Below are 15,622 nucleotides of genomic sequence, written 5' to 3'. Positions count from 1 at the left end.
TGACAGTTGGCCAATAATGAGTAGGATTACTTAGTTTTCCGATTCGCCTATCATTTTATATGTTTTAATTTTTTGTCAAAGTATAATTTTTGCCTTAAATATAGATTTTTGCTTTGAATAATCCAAATACCAAAACATAAAAATTATATGTATACCAATTCTTGTTAACCAGTTTGGTTTTTTTCTTGGTATATGAGTTTGTTAGTAGACAGATTTGGGATAAATAGATGTTATGGCCTAGGATTTTTATTGAAAAACCAATAAAGAACACAATTATCTTGCTCAGCTAGACCTCACCCAAACAGACTCTCATTTTATATTTTCCCTACAAAAAATCCAAAACTCCAAAATTACCCCAGTAATACAAAATTATTCTTCGAGCAATTCCAATTTCTAAACAAAAAATCCTACGAGAAAAATTTCAGGTGATATGTTCATTGTATAAATAACATTCCCCTTGTGGATTAGCTTAGCTCATCTTCGTGTCAAACAAATTGGAAAGCAAGATAGAGCCAAATTAGGATTCTCCTTGTTTTCTTGTTGTGCCTGCAAACAAACTTAGAAGATAAGTAAGTGCAATATCATGCACCCACATTTTGAGTAAAAATCAAATTCAAAGTTAGGCAAGCAGGATAGTAAGGCCCCACTTGTACACAGTGCAAGCTAGAAAAAGAAAAACACAAAAAGATAAAAAAAAGAGAGAAAGAAAAATACAAAAAGATAAAGAGAGAGAGAGAGAAAGAAAGATGCCTCTCAGACTTCTACTATGTTGTTCAGAGTCATTGTTGCCTCTCTTGAATCTCATCTGCAAAACTGCAACGACCTGCCTCAGGTTCTCACCAAAATAATAAAATGGTTTCTCATTCTCGAGCATCCTCGCAGAAGGGGAAAGAACGAAAAAGAAAGAAGAAGAAAAGGGAGAACAAAGAAGAGCATGTTGAAATAATTTCCCCATTACATCGTTTCACAATCAACATCATGACATAAATCAGAAAATGAATCAACACAGTAATCAAGATTAACAGTTGATTGAAGATCAGGGAGCAAACATGTCGATATCCACATAATATCAAAATCCAGACAAAAGCAAATGACAAAACAGATGCAAAGAACATAATAGAAACAACAAAAACATGTTAATATTATATAATAGGCTTAGGCGTACTAAAGTACTCCCCTTAGATAAGATTCACCTCCACATACAGTGCAAATAGGGACCGACGTCCTTCTCCCAGGATACAATAGCCATGATGATCCGGATCGGTGCATTCCGACGGTAGATCGTCCTTCTAAGACAATCTCTTGGAACCACTGTTGCAGAAAACCCCTTTATGAGAAAACTCAGGAGAACACGAGAGAAAGATAACAACAGGGAGAGAGAAAATGAAGAGTCGGGCGACTTCCTCTATCTTCGTAACCCCAGCCCTAACCATGTTTTTATAACCCACGAACGGTTACAAAAATGTGGAAGAGACCCATTACGGAATACGAGGGGTCGTGACCCGATAACGAATTTATTTGTTATCCATTCTCTTAACCCATTATCTAATCCAAATAAAAACAAAAATCTGAGGCAAAAAGATCATTGGACTTTGATTGGATATGCCCCTAAAGGGTCAATTCCCCGAACCCAAGCCCGAGGCCGAGCCCGAGCCTGAGCCTGGCCCGACTCGGCTCATCACGGCACAACGTGATTGGCGGGCGCACACGTGTGTGTGTGGTAGTAATCTCACTCCCTTGTTCTTTGGAACAAGTGTAAGAGCTTCCATGTAGGTTATAAAGCCTACAACATACTTGAAACTCTTCAATATATGACTATTCCATATCATTAAGTCCAAACATACTCCAAAAAAGGAGTGGTCCCCATTGTTTTCCATTATTTAAATTCCCTATTCTCTTCTTCTTACACCCAACATTCTCTCACAAATTCAAAGAATGAAAATAGGTGGAAACCAAGATGCAAGATGGAGTAATATGCAGCAAGACATATCATGCTTTCAGTAATGATACCTTCCCGTTTGAACCACTACCTTAGTTGACTAACTTTACCCCCACAAGAACGAAGTGAACTAAAGTCTTGAACTTGAACCTTTGGTGTAGGAGTGTCCATTAGCAGCAACACGATAAATGTTCTGGTTGTAATCTTTAGGGCAGCGCGTTAAAGGTCATGCGCCTGAATCCTGTTTCATGAGTGACTTCAGGAATAACCCAATTCCTTAAACTGCGGCCACACAGTCACACTCACATAGGTGGGCTTCTCTAAAGATGCACTGCTAACATCTCGCCTAGAAGGCTTTGAACCCATCAGAGTTTTAACTCTTTCTTAATTTGCAGCTACAACACCTTTCTAGAGTAATTAGGAGAACAAACACAGATACATAGTATCACATTAAGAAGGTGTTATTCAGTTCACCCTACAGCTTGTTATTACCACATTGAACCTACTTTGTGGGATCTCCACTCAGATAGGTTGGGTTGCCACTGTAGATGAACTACTGATGGGTTTCAGTCACATCCCCTCTCTTGATTTCAGGACTAATGACTTATCTAGTTCTTTCGTTAATAGATCAACTGTGTTCTCTTTAAATCCAACATAGTCCACAACAACCACCCAGTTCCCTTACAGATTTTATTCTGACTTGAATGTATCTTCTTTGCTTTTGATTATATTTTGTACTTTAAATTTTTGCAATTGTGGTCATATTGTCACAATGCACAGATATTGCAAGAATTGGTTTGCTCATTAAAGAAAGTTCCTCAAGAAGTCTCTTTAACCACTCAGCTTCCATTTCTGTGATATCTAATACACAAAGTTCAACCTCAAAAGTAGACCATGACAAGATGGTCTGCTTTACTGATCTCCAGGCGACTGCGCCACCACCTAAGGTAAATACATACCCTGTTACGCCATAACTCCCAGAGTTCATGGCGATCCAGCTTATATCACTATATCCCTCAAGAACGACAGGTAATCTCTTGTAATACAAACTCAAGAAAATAGTTCCTTTTAGGTACCTAAGCATCTTATCTAATGCCTTCCAATGAGTGTGATTTGGACAACTTGTGTATCTACTTAATTTTGTCACCGAGAACGAAATATTTGGTCTCGTGTAATTTGCAAGATACATCAAACTTCTAATAATCTGAAAATATCTTAATTGAGACACAGGAACACCAGTTGTATTCTTATAAAGAGGAATAGAAGGGTCATATGGAGTTGCTACAGATCTTTCTTGGTTATAGCCAAATTTCTCAAGTACTTTCTCAACATAATGAAATTGAGAAATAACTGTAACATCAGCTGAACGAGTCAACTTTAACCCTAAGATCACATTTGCAACACCCATATTCTTTATATCAGATTTATTACTAAGAAATGACTTCGTCTCATTCACAATTCTCATATTGGAACCAAACAATAGAATATCATCTACATACGTGCATAAAATAATACATGCATCACTTTTAACTCTGCAATAAACACATTTATCAGATTCATTGACAACAAAGCCAAATGATAAAATAACATTATCAAACTTCTCATGCCATTGTTTAGGGGCTTGTTTAAGTTCATATAATGACTTAACAAGTCTACAAACTTTATTTTCATTACAAGGGGTCACATAACCCTCAAGCTGATCTATATAAATCTCTTCTTCAAGATCGCCATGCAAAAAGGCAGTTTTCACGTCAATTTGATTAACCGAGAGATTATAAATGGAAGACAGTGCAATAAGCACCCTAATTGCGGTCATCCGGGTAACCGGAGAATAGGTGTCAAAATAATCTATTTTCTTCTTTTGTTTGAACCCCTTGGCAACCAATCTCGCCTTGTATTTATCAATGGATCCATATGGTTTCAACTTCTTCTTAAAGATCCATTTGCACTCAATAATGGAACTACCATGAGAGAGATCAACCAGTTCTCAAGTGCCATTAGAGATAATGAAGTCCATTTCACTCTTTATGACTTTTTTCCAATGCATTGCTTTAATGCCTTGCTTCAGGTGAAGCCATTGCATTTCGAAAAGTGGGAGGATCATCCTCGATAAGGTAAGTGATATAATCACTTTCCAAATCTTTGGTAATCCATGGTCTCTTGCTCCTTCTTGGTTCAACCACTTCCTCAGACTCAATTGGTCTAGGGTGGGAACAAGATGGCTCAACCCCCATATCTGTGATCCTTTCCACATGTTCGAGAATGAAACCAGAAGTTGAATGTATATTTAAAGAAGAAAGATTATGAGGTACACCAACTTTCATGAGAAATACATCATCAAAGAATGTAGCTTCTCGAAGCTCAATAATAGAGTTTACATCTATGCTAGATATCTCAGACTTAATTACTAAGAACTTCTAGGTATAATTGTTTTCTATATAACCTCAAAAAACATCATCTAAGATTTTAGGACCCAGCTTCTTCCCGTTATGCTCTGGGACAAGTACCTTTGCAAGGCACCCCCACACTTTGAGGTATTTCAAGCTAGATTTCTTATATCTCCAGAGTTCAAACGGGCTATTGTCATTATACTTCTGAGGAACTCTATTCAGAATATGACAAACAATATTCAGAGCATTCCCTCACATATAGGTTGGTAACCCAGAACTCCATAGTAGAGCATTTATCATGTCAGTTAGGGTTCTATTCTTCTTTTCTGCAATCTCATTAGATTAAGGAGAATATGGAACGATAAACTCATAAACTATGCCAATAGATTTACAATATTCGTAATAGTTTGGTGAACCCCTTGACACTTGGTGGTGCATTGTATTTTGTGACTTTCTATCATAAAGACTTTCCAGTTTGGTCCAAAGACCATGCGTAATAGTTTCTGTGGATACATGATGAAAAACATTATCATCGATCCATTGCCGAATGAAACCGATAGCTTTCATGTCTAGCTTTTTCTACTCATCATCTTTCATCTCTTCTAATTTGCCGCTATCACCCTCTATAGGTCCATCCAAATCTTTATAAACTAAGAGGTCTTCCATTTTTGTTTTCCAGGTCATCCAGTTTGTGTCATTCAAACTGATTATACGACCGACGTTGTTCTCCACGACTTCACACACAAATATAACAAACTGAGACTAGAGAAACCAAGGCTCTGATACTAGATGTTGGAAAAAAATTGGCTTTCCCATAAGTGTGAATTGATGAAGGCAATACAACAATGACGGTAGAAGAAAAGGTAAACCAACAATGAAAACAAAAATAGCAAACAAAGATTTACGTGGTTTCCTCTCAAACTGAGGTACATCCACGATGACCAATAGGTCAGTACCTTCCACTATTTTCAAACAGAGTTTACAAAGTGGTCAAAGGACATAAGCCCTTATAAACACACGAAGGTGTAACAAAATAAATAAAAGAGGATATACCTCACTGAAGAACAAAGAACGAATGCTCTGAAGAACTAGACTCACGAAGCTGTCCTGAAAGAAGTGTAACGACACTTCTTACCTTTTTGTTCACAACACACCCTTTCGGTGCCCTAAAAGTGTTTCTCACACTTTCTTCCTGCCTTTTTTCAGCTCTCACTTTCTCTCTCTCATTCATCCCTTAAATAGAGGACGAGACCCACATTTAATGCAGAAGACTAAACGTCTTGCACAACTTACAATACGCCTGAAATGCCTTATCACAAATCGTTATCCAACGAATACTACAAATCGCTATCTAGTGAGTACTGCAAATCACTATCCAACGAGTACTGAAACAAATCGCTATGCAGCTTAAAGCACTAACCACAAATCGCCATCGACAAATGGCTGATCATCAAAACTCTGAATAGTTGAATCATCATTCAGCTACGAGGACTTCTATAAATCGCTATCCAACGAATACTCCAAAACGTCCTCGAAAAGATCAAGCGTCGCGCTTGGAAATTCTGTCGCGATAATGAATATGCATCAAACTACTGATGATGCCATAAATGATCAGTTATCAGACGATCCATTTTCAAGATAGATGGGTCCCATAAGGAGGGAAACCCAACATGACGGTCCATCTATGTTCAAATCCCATGGGAGTTTTGGCAACTCCGTGGAGTCGAGGGATAAGTCCTCAGAGTTTTACGCTGACATGAACAAAGACCATAAGTCTGACATGCTGAGCCTGTGTGGCTAGGTCTCTGCACCTAGAGAGGTTTCTCAGAGTAAAAAAAACCATTAAAAAAACCACATGTAATATTTTGTTCACTTTAGCATACTTAAGATTATGTAGAAACAAGTAAATAGGTATAGGCACACAAGGGCTCAGTGTGCCTAGCTAGGTGGACCAGCTTAAGCCCTTCAAGTTGAAGGAGGTCAAAAATTCGATATCAGGGGCACATGTCCTTTGCCACACAACTTAAGCTATATTAGAAACTATCCCTAGTGGGCAGATGGGAGTACTCATGGAGCTTGACACTGGGAACACCGACTCTGATCTTTGGTCCTTGATGCGATGTCCAAACTATAAAGGTGGTTTCTCCACTCTAATAAAAAAAAAGTAGATAGGTATACATTTTTTTTTATTGGTGACATAAAGAAACTCCCTTAAATCCCAGACCCATGGTGACAAATATTGCGAGATTTACAAAAATCTCACGATAATATCGTGAGAAATTGCCTGAAAGTTTAAAACGACATTTTTTCGTGAGATTTTCAAAATATCGTGAGATTTATGAAAAAAACATAAATACCGCAATTTAAACACGATATTTATGTTTTAAACGACTATTTATTGCAAAAAAATCATGTATTTTTATTTTAAATAATTTTTATTAATATTTTCTTATAAAAAATAAAAAAATTTATTTTTTTATTGCTGAGATTTTGCCAAAAAAATGCGAGATTTATGAAATTTTTTCAATTTCTCATAAGTTTTTGAAAAACAAGAAATTGCCTATAAAAAAGTTTGTCACTATGCCCAGACCTAGTCACGCTGGCTTAGTCTTCCATACTTACAGTGGCCGTCCTGGTAGCATAAAACTCCGTGCGTGCACTCCTTGCCCCCAAAGAGTCATTTTGCTTGGGCTCAGGCAAGAGAGTGATGCCCGTGGGATTTTAACCTTGACCAGTTACCACTACACCAAAACCCTTGTGGACAGATAGGTATAGAATTAAGTAGGAACAAACAAGTAGGTTTTGCCTACTAAGATTGATGTGACAGTAAATTGAGTTAAGGATGTGCATTAGGCCCGTCTATTTATTAGATCCAGGTAAACTACTTGCTTGTTTTTTACTTGAAAACGACTAGTGAATTTTTCATGCCATCGGAGGGAAGTGCCCATCAATGTAGTTGAGCTGCAGCCACCAACTTCCTGTTAGGGTTGCTTTCTGCCTAGGATGCAACTTTCTCACACATTGCCTCACATGCTTCCCTAATGCTGCAATTATATGAATGCAAATAAAATAAAGAATATATACATAAAACTTTGCTTGCTCTTTTTTTTTATTTACACGAAGAAACCATCAACAAGGGGATCAGAGATCTAGTCACACTGGCTTTGCCTGTCGTGCTTACACTTTCGTTGTCCTAACAACGTAAAACTCCGTGGGCTTACTCGTTACTCTCAGGGAGTCGCAACACTTTGGCTTGCACAAGGGGTGATGCCTCTGGGATTTGAACCTAGACCACCTGCTTAGTGGCCTAGGTCTCATCCCACTACGCCAAACTCCTTTAGGGCATTTGCTTGCGCATTTGAAATGTGTATGTTATGGTATATGATTCCATCTCTCATGTGATTCACAATCATATGATTCAAAATCACAAGGTGAAGAATATGATTTGGAATCATATGAAAAATTAGTAAAATGGAAAATCTCATGCCTACTTTCTCATGTTTGCTTGCACATGAGAAATGAGACATGAGAATATTATTGTTTCACCATTGTGAAAGAACTATTCTTATTTGGAACCAAGAAAACATGTCGAAGACTAGAAGTTACACACGTTAGATTGAAGATGTGCAAGTGGCCTTGTGTGAATCGGAATCTCACAATTGAGAACGAGTAGAGTTGCTCATGGTTTGGTTTGGTTTGGTTTATGTTTGATTGGTAAAGAGCTCATTCAAACTCATAAAATAGGTTAGGAAAGCCAAATCCAAATATAGTTGGCTTACCAACAGGAGCTCCTCTTGTTTGGTAAGAGCAGTTAGTGCACGTCACCTTGTGTTGGGATGTTACAAGTTCAAAACCCACTGGTGGAGGTCTGCCTAACCCCAGCTTGCCCATAAAAAAACGAAAACAAACAATAGGTAGCTTGGCTAGCTCCCCTCATATAAACTCATTAAATAGTAATAAATATATATTTATATCATATATTGCATGTACATAATAAATAGTTGCAGAATTTGTCTTACAAGCAATAGGTTTAAACTTCCATTGCTTCCAACTTTGAAAAAGGGCTTTTTTTTTTCTCTCGATAAACTAGTCTGCTTGATCTATTTTTTTTTTAAAGGCAAGCTAGGGTTAGACAGACCCCCACCAGTTATTATTCATCGTACCACTGGGGTTTGAACCTGCAACGCCCTACGATAAGGAGGCGTGCACTGACGGCTCCTACCAACCATGCTGAGCCCCCGTTGGTTAGTCTGCTTGATCTTGGCTCAATAGTTTAAGTTCTATTTTTTTCATATAGGAAAGAGAAAACCACCCCATAGGGGTGTAAACCAGGGCGCACCCCTTGACCCCAGGGAGCCACCGGCTTCGGTTTACACAAGAAGAATAGCGTCCCGGAATCAAACCCCGACTGCCTGTTTAACAGCTGAGGCCCGTTAAATGAGCTGAGCTTGAACACCTCAAGTTAGGCTTGTTTGGCTCGTTTACCAACCGTTAAATGAGCTGAGCTGAGCTTGAACACCTAAATGCAAGTGAAAGATTCTTGTTGGGGATGGACATCCGATTGTGTACCCCACCTGAGATGGGCCGGTTTGAACTGCATAAGTAGAATAAAGCCCAATAAGTCTCAGGCCAAACCCAGCTTTATAGTGATGCGTGATCAATTTGCTGGAGCCCAACCAGGAACCATCCAGACCCAACCCACCCCAAACTCAACCTGATGATAAAGCTTGGGACCAACACTAAGCCAACAAGAGCTAGATAGAGCATTTGACGGGTAGAGATTGGATTGGGCTTGTCATGCTCTAACGAGCCTCAGGTCAGATCAGCCTGATGTCTTAAGCAGCGGTAGGTGACCAACAGAAAACAAAAGCTGAGCTCCATCGTACCTAGGGATGTCAACTGATCTGATGCAACCCGACATCCGACCTGAATCCAAATCTGATTAGTCAGATTCGGTAGCTAAACTCGGATTCGATTAATAATTGGATTTGGGTTTGGTATTGAGTTTTGCATTCAAACCTGAATCAGAATCCGATTAAGTGTAAATAACGGGTTTTAAGCTAGTTGGATCTGGAATCGGTTTTATCTGATTTCATCAGACTTTGAATCCGATTAATTAAAATCCAATTAGGTCGGACTCAATAATGTCTAGATCCGACCTAAGTTTGACCTGTTTACATCCCTGATAGTACCATGTTGCAACTATACAAAACCATTTTTTTTTTGGAGTTAACTGGAAGGGTGATAAGAATTCTGTGAAGAAAATTCTCTCTCAGACCCAAGGGGTTTGGCGTAGCGGGATGGGGCCTAGACCGTTTGACAGACAGTCTAAGTTCAAATCTCATAGGTGTCACCCCTTGTGTAAGCCAAAGCTTGGTGACTCCCTGGGGTCGAGGGGTAAGTCCTGGGAGTTTTACGCCGACATGGACAAAGACCGTAAGTACAGCAGGTTGAGCCAGCACGACTAGGTCTCTACGCCCGGGGAGGTTTCTTCGAGTAAAAAAAAACTTTCTCTCTCTCTATATATATCCACATATCTTCAAGAGAAAGTGGTTGTACTGTACATACCAACCCCCAGGTTTGACAACTACAGTAGGGATGGCAGGCTACATTTTTTAGGGTTTAAGGTTTATTGGGTAGCTGGGGGGCCTGCTCAAATGGGCCAAGTATGGGGCCACTTTTTTGGTGCAAGACCAAACCCAACCCAACCCATCCTGGCTTAGGCCTGGCTCCCGCGGGCAATAGGTCGGTCAACCAGCCTGTAACCTGTTAACAGGCTGGCTAGCCCAGTCCAAAATGGAATTGGGCCGGTGGGAACCATTGGAAAGAGGTGGGCAGCTCACGGGCTGGCTGTGGCCCAGCCTTAGGTGTTTAGGGCTGCAGGTCCATTGCCCACCAAAAAGGATCCCAACCTTTGAATAGGATGGGTTCCAGCCGTCCAGCTGAAGCATCTGGACCAATGTTGTCAGTATCGGTATTGGCCCTGAATCATTGGGCTGCCCATTCAGCTGTATTGGCCGATACCCATACTCAGCTGAATCGTTCTGTATAGGCTAAAAATAATAAAAGATATTAAGTGTCAATCATCACGTGACACCTGTTAAAACCATTAAAATAATCAAATAATAATTTAAAATAATATTTATTTTTTTTGGATATTTTTTTTACATTTATTAAAAATTAGCTGAATCGGCCCTGAATCTTATCGAAATTATGCCCATAAACAATAACATTGATCTGGCCACATCAAGGTGAAAATGTGGACTAATCTTAGCCATTGATTGGACTGGCTAGGATTCAATGCAGGAGGGAACCCATCCTATGTGAAATGATGGGATCGGTGCTCATTGCCCACCAACAGCCGACGTTACCATCAGCCATGGATATTGCAAGCAAAAAGAGTTTCTCTTTTCTTTCTTTTTATATCGATGGATTTTTTTTTTTAAAGCTCCGGTCTGAGTCTAAACGATAAAAGAGATTTGCTATTTTAAGCTTTGTAACGGATAAAAAGAAAGTGCGCACTTAATAAAGACCATAAAGTCGGTATGCTATTGACACGTCTCATGATTTGTTGAAATTGACACTTCTCTTGGGTTTGTTGAATTTCCATTACATTAGTTGTCAGTATTATTATGCATTAATATGATTAATATGATGTGTTTTTCTCTTTTTATGAGAAAAAAATACCCACCAGGATCAAGCCCTAATTGGCCCCACCAAACTAGTAAACCTTGAGAGAGTGGACTGGCTACACAATTGATGATAGAGGGGAATCAAACTCGGTACCATAGCTACTAGAAGCTTCTTGTTACTCATAGAAGCATGCTTAAAAATGAGAAATGCTTCACTTCTTCGACACGGAAGGAAGTCTTGAAAAAATCATTTTTAAAACGAAAAATGATCGTACTATCTTTTTAAAAATGATGCATTCTCCGAAATGCCTACTAATTTGCTGAAATCTTCCCATATCCAAATTCTCCCATGCTCTACTTTTTTTTGATATTTTTGCCCCTTTGCAAATATGGTATGACCATCACAATTATTCTTTTTTAAGAATGTCATGCACTCAAAATGTGTGAAACTTCTTTAACTATATACTCTTGACGCACATTCGCAAATATAACACAACCTTCACAAATTATTTTTGTGAATTTCACCTAAAATTTGTGAACCTTCTTTAACTAAAAATATATGTATATGTGTGTGAAACATGTTTGTAAGATAACTAGTTTGAATATTACAATCAATGATTAATTTATCATATATGTGTGAAATATGTTTTTAAGATAACTAGTTCGAATATTGCAATTCAATCATTGATTAAATTCTTATATATATAAGTGTACGAAGCATATTTATAAGATAACTAATTTGAATATTGCAATTCAATCATTGACTAAATTATCAGATATGCGTGTGAATCATGTTTATAAGATAACTAGTGTGAATATTGAAATTTCATGATTAATTTATCATATATGTATAAAGCATGTTTTTAGGATAACTAGTTTGAATATTATAATTCAATCATTGATTAAATTGTTATATATGTGCGTGTAAAGCATGTTTGTAAGATAACCAGTTTAAATATTATAATTCAATTATTGAATAAATTATCATATATGTGTATGCGAAACATGTTTGTAAGATAACTAGTTTGAATATTGTAATTCAATAATTAATTTATCATATATGTGTGAAACATGTTTTACGATAACTAGTTTGAATATTGCAATTCAATCATTGATTAAATTGTTATATATGTGTCTATGTGAAACATGCTTGTAAGATAATGGTTTGAATATTGCAATTCAATCATTGATTAAATTGTTATATATGTGTCTATGTGAAACATGTTTATAAGATAATGGTTTGAATATTGCAATTCAATCATTGATTAAATTATCATACATGTGTGTGTAAAGTATGTTTATAAAATAACTAGTTTGAATATTGCAATTTAATGATTAATTTATCATATATGTGAAGTCTGTTTTTAGGATAACTAGTTTGAATATCGTAATTCAATCTTTGATTAAATTGTCATATATGTATGTGTGTGAAGCATGTTTGTAATATAACTAGTTTGAATATTGTAATTTAATCATTGATTTATCATATATTAAATAATTAAATTATGATATGTGACTGATTTCTTGCAAATTTTATTATGATTACAGGATCCACAACTACAAAAAATAGAAGATCCTACATGCCTTATGCATCAATTCTATTAGTTTTAAGTACATGAGTGGTTTTTAACACTATTAGAAGATGAAAATGATTGGTTGGAGTGAATGCATTTTTTATAATTCTTAAAAGTTACACCATAAAACATTGGTCATAGTCTTGTAGATTCTATGGTACAGTTCTGGAATTCAATAATGAATAAGTTTAAGTTCCTAGATTTTGAGATGACCATCACCTTGGAAGGCGTGATATGCATCACAAGATTGACGTGCCACGAGGAGCCATTGAATGTACATCGGCTTGAAGATTTCAAGCACATTTGTCGTATTTTATTGGGAGCACTCGAGAATGCATTCGAAGTTAAAAGGTTGAAGTTGTCATGGTTGAAGAAGAGTTATGACAACAAGGCAAGGAAAACGAAGGGAAAGATACTCTCTGTTGGAGGAAAAATCAGTCTTAGGGTAGATAAGGAGTTAAGAACATTCTTGATCTATTTATTTGGCACATGTGTATTCATCGACAATGGTGAAAAGTCGATCCATGCATCATATGTGCAACTGGTGTAAGATCTAGATCATGTCAATGAATTTGCATGGGGAGTAGCTTCACTTGCACACATGTATGTAAGTTTGAGTCAAGTGAAGTGTGGAAGAAACAACTTTATTGGTATATTGGTTTTGTTAGAGGTAGGAATATTGATTCAGAACTTTGATTTGATCCATATTAAAATATAATTTTGTTATTATGTGTTAATTTATAGTGTGGAAGAAAAAAACCGTCCGTATATTGGTTTTGTTGATGGTAAGAATATTGATTCAGAACTTTGATTTGATCTATATTAAAACATATAATTTTGTTATCTTTATGTATTAATTATGTATTGATCTTTGCAGGTTTAGATATGGGAACAAATATTCATTGAAAGGTTCTTTAAACATAACAAAGTCTATAGTTTTTCACATATTGCTATGTAGAGTAGGTCATGCAAGAAAAAAAAATTAGATGAGAAAGAGGAGAATGAAGGAAGAGGGATGGGTCCTTAGTTGGGAAGGGCCATTTGCACTGCAAAGTTGCATATGTTAACTGAAACACATATAAGTACACGTGAAAGAAGTGACTATATTTTTATAAATAATGCAATATATAACTCTGACCATGAATGAAACTTAATTCTATAGGTAACGTGGTGCCCCTACAAAGATGATATAATTCATGAGTATGTGGTTGTCCATGTCATGGACCTTGCAAGGAAGGGCATTTGATTGCGCAAATGAATAAAGTTGAACAACAAATAGCCAGCCAAGTGGTCCGACAGTTTAAAGTATGCTCAGCAACAACCTTGTGACCCTCCCGTTGTTGACAGAAGTGTCTCATGCTATCGAATGGTTACCCCACGTTGTTCTTCTTCCAAGATGAAAACTATTGTGACGATGATAATGATATCAACTTGTATTCCATGGTACGTGCATGTTAAGAGAACATAACTGCTCACAATAAGCAGTTCCAATATAAAGAGGGGCAGTGATATGATAATGCAATTATACATATATATTGTGATCTTTTCATACATTTTGAAATTCATAGTTAGATTTTACTTTGATTACAAATTAACTATATTTATAAATTACTTTCATTACAAATGAAATGAGGAGGAGCGAATTGAGGCTAGGAGCCTGAAGCTTAGAAAGCTTCAAGTTGATTGGATGCAGTGGAAGAGTTAACTCTTGCAAGGGATGAAATTCATAGGATGTAGGATTTACTTAAAGCGAAGAAGATCATTCTAAAAGCCCAAGAAGAGCTTGTGTGAACTCAAGCAGAACTGCTCTCTACCAAAAATAAAGAGCTTGAGAACTAAGAGTACAAGGGCAAGATTAACATCCACAAGAGTCGCAAAGAATGAATTTCTCACCGTTCTGATCGGATTCGCAAATAGTTATATGTTGTATAGATATTCTTATAATTTGTATATACTTTTGTTATAGTTTAATTAATGTCAGGTTTAAATTTGAATAAACTTATATACTTATGTTTGCATATACTTTTGTTCCAATCTTTGAATATATATATTATGAATGTGTAAGTGTATACACTGTATTTTATGTTTATGAATGTATTGACAGGTTTTTGTATATGGATGTCTGTATAATTTGAAACAAGTTTTTTATACTATAAATATGTGAATGTATGACATAAATGTATGTAAATAACAGAGCGTACGAACATGAGGACATTCACGCACTTTGCTATTTACCTTATCAATTAGACGACATTCGCATATCGGAGTTTGCAAATGTCCTCATGTTATTCACATAATCTGTTATTAACCTTATCAATTGGACAACATTCACACATCAAAGTGTGCGATCTTAAGGACATTTGCATGTTCTGGTCGTGATCATGACAGGATTGCAAAGGTCGAGAAGTTCACAATACATATTTGAGAACTTTGTCCTGTATTTAAGAGCGTTGTCAGTGGTCAACTTAAACGTCGATATACTTAAAGGAGATCTGCATGCAATGAACTTGCGAAGGTTCTCATCTCCACAAATATGTGATACCAATATGCAGACCACGTGATCATCATAAGGTTGCGAAGGTTGGGTCATTGGAGTACATATTTGTGAACTCTATCATGTATTTGTGTATGCCAGTGTTTAACTTAAGCATGTAAAAGGAGATCCACATGCAATGATGTGCAAAGGTCCTAAGTTCTACAAATATGTGATGCCAATATGCGAACCTTATGATCATCACAGGGTTGTGAAGCTTGGTCATTCACAACACATTTGTGAACTCTGTCATGTATTTGCAGTCGTCAGTGTTCAACTTAAGTCTGCATACTTAAAAGAGATACACATGCAATGAACGCACGAAGGTCCTCAGTTTTGCAAATATATGACGCTAATATACAAACATTGTGATCATCACATGGTTGCAAAGGTCCGATCATTCACAACACATATTTGTGAACTCTATCTTGTATTTGCGGATGTTAGTGTTCAACTTAAACTTGTATACTTAAAAGAGATTTGCATGCAATGAATGGGCGGAGGTCCTCAAATCCACAATTATATGTTGCCAATATGCGAGCCTTACGATCATT

This window comes from Nuphar pumila, chromosome 14 (genome assembly GCF_984573655.1).
Source record: "Nuphar pumila chromosome 14, dmNupPumi1.hap1.1, whole genome shotgun sequence".
In the NCBI taxonomy this organism is placed as follows: domain Eukaryota; kingdom Viridiplantae; phylum Streptophyta; class Magnoliopsida; order Nymphaeales; family Nymphaeaceae; genus Nuphar; species Nuphar pumila.
The sequence above is the reverse complement of the archived record's forward strand: the minus strand, read 5'-3'. Positions refer to the sequence as shown.